The following is a 6,965-nucleotide window of genomic DNA, read 5'->3' as shown; positions in this document are numbered from 1 at the left end:
GTTCCTATTCCTACACCATCTTCTAACTACAGCCTTGCAGTGCAGGCCTGGTCCCTCTTTCGTGGGTGAGGAAACAGAGATGTTAGGGGTTCCGTGATTGACTACTCAAAGCTATGGACTCGGAGCTGCGAGTGGACCCAGCATTTTCCTAAGATGACCTGCCTCCCAGAAACACATGGTCTGCATGTTCTCTAACAAATTCCTTCCTCTCTTTGCATCTCACTCTCTCCATTTGTAAAATGAGCTCAAACAGGGGTAAACTTGGCTCTATGGATGGACTGCGGGACTAAGAACCGTCTGAAACTATATTCCCAAAGTCACGTGCAAGAGCTCTTTTGTGAAGAGAATGGCCACAGCTTTCATGACACTGGGTCTCTGGGCTGATCTGTCTTGGATTGGAGATGACCATCCAAGGGGTGTGTTTTGGAAAGCGTGAGGGAATGAATGAATTTAACACATATTTACTGAGTATCTACTATGAAAACTTCCTCTTCTCGTCCCCAGCCTTGAAAACTTCTGTGAAAACTTCCTCTTCTCGTCCCCAGCCTTAAAAAGAATCTTCAGGGCTTCCCTGGTGGCGCGATGGTTGAGAGTCCGCCTGCCGATGCAGGGGACACGGGTTCGTGCCCCGGTCCGGGAGGATCCCACGTGCCACAGAGCGGCTGGGCCCGTGAGCCACGGCCGCTGAGCCTGTGCGTCCGGAGCCTGTGCTCCGCAACGGGAGAGGCCACAACAGTGAGAGACCCGCATAGCGCAAAAAAAAAAAAAAAAAAAAAAGAATCTCCAGGCACTGACATTGTCAGTAGGGCAGTCTAGTTCCTGACAGTGACATTAGGAGGCCCAGCCTCCACGCAGAGGTGGATTGGGAGGGAAGCTGCCCCGGTCCTCCATTGACCACTGATTGGCTCCAAGGATGGAAGGAGCAGAGAGGGGACTGGATGGGGAAGCCAGTGCTGGACCGGATGTGTAGGACTAGGGATCTGGACTAAGGTGGTGGTAGTGGCATCAGGGAGGGCTGTAGAGATAGGGTAGCATCTCTGAGGAGACTCTCCCAGGCTTGGGGGCTGTGATTAACAAGATGGACAAGACCAAGCTGACTCTAAGTTTTCAACCTGGGGTTCATTGGAGAATGGCGGCACTGCTTTTGAAGGTGGTAAGTCTGGGGAGGAAGTGGTGTCAAGCTGGGGGGATGATACATGAGAGATGAGAGTCCTAGGATGTTAGGGCTGGGAGAACCTCTGTAATGATCTACTACAACCTTCTCACGTTATAGGTGGAGAAACCAAGACCGAGGTGACAGACCCACATCACACAGAGAGTAGCGAACCAGCCAGAACCTTGTGCTGGGTTTGGGACGCCTGGAGGACATTCTGGTGGACGTGCCCAGGAGCTCTGACCTCTGGAGAGAGGTCGGGCTGGACACAGAGCTTTGGTGGTCATCAGGGAGGTCAAGTCACAGGCACAGCTGAGCTCTGGGGGGCGGGAATGCAGCATCTTGACGAGCCCTAGAGGAAGATCCCTGGCTAGGATCTGGGGAAATAATCACACTCATTTGTTGAGTACTATGCGGTACACACTGCATCATGCTTTTGTCCTTGTAACGCTCCTTACAAGGTAGGCACTGCCTTCAGGATTTTACTAATGAGGGAACAAGGCTCAGAGAGGTTAGGTGACTTGCCTAAGGTCACAGAGCAGAAAGAAAAATTCTATGCCAAAAAAAGGCAAAAGGGGTATTTATTGACTCATGTGACTGATAAGGCCAGGAAGGCTCAGGTATGGCTTGATCCAGACCTCGGCTGCCACGAGAATGCCGTTTCTCTCTATTTCTCAGCATTGTCTTGTGCTGCACTGGCCACCTTCTCAGACTGGCTGTCCCCTGAGGATTACAGCACTGCCCTCCGCTGCAGTGCTATAAACTTTCAGGTCCAAGTCCTGTGGGGAAAAGGGAGTCCAGTGCCCTAAGATCTTGATCAAAATTCCCAGAGTTGAGTTTCACTGGCTGTGATTAGCTTGGTTTGGTCATATACCACCCCTAAACTGGTCACTATCAATTACAAGGATTGCACAGACCTGGGCTGCAAGGCGCCTTCAAGGCACCACACCATAGGAACTGTGTGGGGAGGAGGTAAGGGATTCTGGGCGGTCAAAGCCATGAACTGAGCTAGTCTCTGGGGTCGGGGGATGCCCAAGCATGCCAGGCACTAAGGAGGTTTATGCCCTAAGTCCTTGGTGAGTTTGATGACAGAACACATCCGAACTTCTCAAGAATGATTCACTCTGGGGCCCAAAGTGGCCTTTCTGAACTTGAGATCTCCAACCCCATCCTGATCCTTATGAGGCCTGACAGGCAGCTACTCCCACCCCCTTGGGCCTCTACTTAAAGGCAGCAGCAGTGCCCAGTGGAATTTTCTTCTAGCTTCAGGGTTTCTTACTCTGAACAGTGATGAGGTGGGCTGGGTAGATAGATGGATGTCACATCCCCACCCTGACCTCGCCTCTTCCATCCCCTTGGTCCCCAAACTGTGTCTGGCCTTCAGCTGAACACTTCCATGTATATATTACGGAAATCGATCCCATTATCTTCTTTTTATAGATGAAAAAGCTTAAGTTCAGAGAGGTCAAGTCACTTGCTCAAGGTCACACAGCATGCAGAGACCAGAGCCTGGTGTGTCTGCCTCCGCCCCTGTCCAGTGTTCTTCCTAAAGCCCGCTCTGGCCTCCCAGTTGGTGGAGGGAAAGAGGCCAGTGTGTGGGGGTCAGCAGTCTCCTAACTGCCATCTGCCAGGAGACGAGCATTCAGCTTTTAGCTTCGCTGGTGATATTTCATTAGCTCACACTATTTCCACGTGCTGTGGCTGGGAACAGGATACAGAGTTCCTCACGTCCAGGGCCCTGGCAGGCTGGGTGGAGGCTGCAGGATCTAATGATATTTATGAGGTCAGCCCTGTGAGATGATGTGTATTAACTCGAAGGAATCTTGGCCCCATTCCTGAGAGCCAGATCTTGAGCGTGTGGCCTTGTTTCCCCTCCTGCCTTTCACCTGTTTTAAAGTACAATTTCACCACTGAGAAAGAGGCCAAGGGGTAGAGAGTCCCAAAGGTGCTAAAGGCATGCAGATAGACAGCCCTGGGTCCCTGCCACTTACCCACTGTGTGACCTTGAGCCAGTCGCTTCGCCTCTCTGGGCCTCAGTTTCTTCATCTGTAAAATGGAGCTGAAGAGGAAGCTGTGCTGAATACTAAATGAGACCCTCTCTGAGTAAGGGCTTTGGAGGATACAGAAATGATAATCAGGGTCGTTATCATTGTGAGGAATTTACCCTTGACCCAGTCCTCCCACTGAGAGGACCCTAGAGTGGCTTTGTGAATGGAAACGTGGGGAACCAGGGAGTGCCAACCCTGGCTTTCCCAGGAAGGTCTCTGAGGCTGGACTCAGTGTCCTTGCTGGGGAAGTCAGGAGCTACCGACAAGGGAGAAGGAAAGGTGGAGGATGTGAAAAGTGCAAGGGGCTGAGAGCGGGTTCTGAGAGCCAGGGTGGTCCTAGATGGAGCTAGGACTCTGACAAGTAAACCAGGGTTGGGAGTCTGTAAACCCAGGTGATTAGGGCTCTTGGCCACCTGAGTTTGTGTCCCTCCCTTGAAAATTCCGTCCCATCTCAGTGGTGCTCAGAGAAAATCAGGGAAGGGTTTGGTCCCTGTGAAGCTGGAGTTATAAAGGGGAGCAGGACACCCCAAGGTCATGACTGTGAAAGTCGGAAAATCTGGTAGAAATTGGGCAGCACCTGGGACTCTCCCTTCTTGGATCGTGCTGGGGGATGTGTGTGGACAAGCAGAGAGAGGTTGGTCTGCAGAGTGTTTAAGGGCTCTCTTGGCTCCCAGACACCTGCTGACATCAGGGGAACGGACAACACCCTGTCTTGAGCCCAGCTCAGACGGATAAAGCCATCCTAGGTTCTAAAGGCAGCAGCTTTTCTCACATTATCATCTCTTCCTCAATCCATTTCTACCTGCATCTGTCCTGGCTCCCATCATCAAAACAACCCACATCCCATAACGAAGAGTTAGAATGATCGTTGAAAGAGCTTGTGTATTTCTGTGTGTATGTGATGTGTGCGTTTGTGTGTTTGTTTATGTGGTCTGTGTGTGTGTGCGCACACTCATGCGTGCACGCAGGCGCACCCGCAGGAGAAGGGTGATAAATTTCCATGTGTTTTTCCAGGACTCCCATCGGTGTGCTCTTAACTGGCTCTTGGGATGGATGGTGGTGCCTGGTACTTCCCCACAGGTGGGCCCAGGAGCTCTACCAACCCACATGCGTCCTCTCCAGCATCAAGCATCCTTGCATAAAAATCAAGTAAATACTAACGTTCTGAACTCTCCCACAGCAATGGGGGAAAACAAAAGACTCATCTTGAACTATTTATCTGTACCCCAGTGTTATGGACTGAATTGTGTCCTCCGAAAATTCATCTGTTGAAGTCCTAACCTCTAGGACCTCACACTGTGACTGTTTTTGGAGATAGGGTCTTTATAGAGGTAACTAACATGAGGACACTAGGGTGGGCCCTAATCCACTGTGACTGCCATTCTAATAGGAAAAGGAAATTGGGACACGGACACACAGAGGGAAGACCATGTGAAGACGCAGGGAGAAGATGGCCATCTGCAAGCCAAAGCGAGAGACCTCAAGAGGAACAACCCTGCTGACACCTCGATCTTGAACTTGTAGCCTCCACGACTGTGAGGAGATGAATGTCTGTTGTCTAAGTCCCTCAGCCTGGGATCCTTTGTTGTGGCAGCCCCAGCAAACTATTACGCCAGCAACAGAGAGGGGCTGCTGGAAGGGGTGCAAGAGGGAAGGGGTCTCCGTTTCCACCACCAAGACATGGACCACGTTCTCATGAAAACTCTCCAAGTCTTTTGAAATGGTTACCTTTACTTTCTTAAAAAATGTTTTTATTATAAAAGCGATATATACTCTTTATAGAAACAATGGAAAATAGAGGCGCTAGGGTGGGGGAGTCACCCATATCCATTGCTACCCAAGTACAGCCACTGTTACCATTTCTGGAGGCTTTTTTGCCTTCCCATTCCTGCCAGGTCATCCACCTGCCAATCACCCTTGGTGACTCAGCTTGGATGCCACCACTTACTGGAAGCCCTCCTTGGTTTCTCCCCCCTGACCATATGCCGCTCCTAGCCCCTGCATTGACCTCTATCACTACCTTGGTAATGGCCCCATTATTCCACTTGTTCTCTCTGTGCTTCCAGCTGCCGTTTCAGCTGGGAGTTTGAGGCACAAACACTGGCATCCAGCTTCTCCAGGAGGGCCTCCAAGGAGAATAATTCAAACTGATGTTTTTATTTCGGGCTATGTGTGGACAGTCGCTGTTCCCTAAAACATTCTTGGATTGCTACTTATAAAGCCATCTAAATCCACTTATTCACCTGTACTTCAGGGGCACCTGCTGGTGTATAATTAGTCATTCAGGAACTGCAGCCTTCCCTTGGGGTTCAAGCCTCATATTCATGGAGCTCTCACTTATAGGCCAAAAATTGTAGTTCATATTCTGATAAGAGAGGGTGCTTTGGGGAACAGGGAACTGGATATTTGAAACCAGACTAAGCAAATTTGGAATATTTGGTGCCTCCTACACATCTTGTGTCCCTTCAGCCAATGGGGGGAGGCCTGATGTTGGCCCCTAGCGGGAAAGCCCCTGGTGACACGACCAACTTGTTTTAAGGACATGGTTGAATCATCGCTTTTTCTTATCTGCTCTGTATTGCTTTCATTCTGGTTCTGGGTCAAATTCTATTGAAAAGATATCGTAAATCACAGAAGCTGAATCTATTTGAAAACCCTGTGGTTCCCATCTTGCTCCAGTACTGTAGACTAATCCACAGATTGTATGAGAGATCGGACTGGAGTTCAGAGAGTGACAGTGACTGACAATAACTGAGAATCTGGAAATAAACATATGGGCAAAGCAAGGCAGAGAAAGACTGCAGGACAGCCCTCCTCCCCTCCCCCCTTCCCCCTGTACATCTCCTCTCTCCCTCTCCCCCTTCCTCTCCTTCCCTTCTCCTTCCTTCTCTCCCCTCTCCCTCCTCTCCCCTGTCTCTCCTCTCTTACTATCTCCCCCGTCTGTCTCCCCATCCCCCCTCTCTCCATATCCCCTCCTCCTTCCCTCCCTCTCTCTCTCTTCCTTGACTGGACTTTTCCTTTCCTTCCTTTGTCTCCTTGGCCAGCCTTTCTTTTCCACGGCTCTCAACCATGAGTCCTTGGTCTTATTGTGCTATAGGATTGGGTGGCCTTTAGCCATCAATTGATCAATTCAACCGTCTCATTTTTAAAGTTCTTTCCTTGTATTGCTTTTTTAAAAATTGTGATAAAAAAATACATAACATCCACGATCTTAACCACTTCAAAGTGTAAAGTTCAGTTGTGTTAATTGTGTTACGTTGTTGCGTCAACTATCTCATTTTACAGATGGGAAGCCTGAGGCTCAGAGGCAATGGAACACGTCAAGGGACACAGCAGAGTGAGGACACACACCCAGGCCTGTGGATCGCCTTCTGGCTCCTGAAGGAGGGTAGGACATGCCGAAGGCAAGAGGAAGGAGAGATGTGGAGGGAGAGGGCCCAGGCAGGGGCTGGAGACGCTGGGTCATAATTAGACCACGGTCCGTGCTCTGTTCTCTCCTTCTTAACTGGAAAAGACATAAATTATCAAATGAAACCTCGAGAACACGCTCAGTGGAAGAAGCCAGTTACAAAAGGCCACGTACTGCACCATTCCATTTATATGAGATAAAATCAAGAATAAAATCCATAGGGACAGAAAGTGGGTCGGTGGTGGCCAGGGACTGGGAGAGGTGACAATAGAGGGTAACTGCTTAATGGATAAAGGATTTTATTATGGTTGATGAAGAGGTTTGGGAACTAGATATAGGTAGCGGTCACACAATA

The sequence above is a fragment of the Lagenorhynchus albirostris genome, chromosome 11 (assembly GCF_949774975.1).
Source record: "Lagenorhynchus albirostris chromosome 11, mLagAlb1.1, whole genome shotgun sequence".
Lineage (NCBI taxonomy): Eukaryota > Metazoa > Chordata > Mammalia > Artiodactyla > Delphinidae > Lagenorhynchus > Lagenorhynchus albirostris.
Note: the sequence above shows the minus strand (reverse complement) of the source record.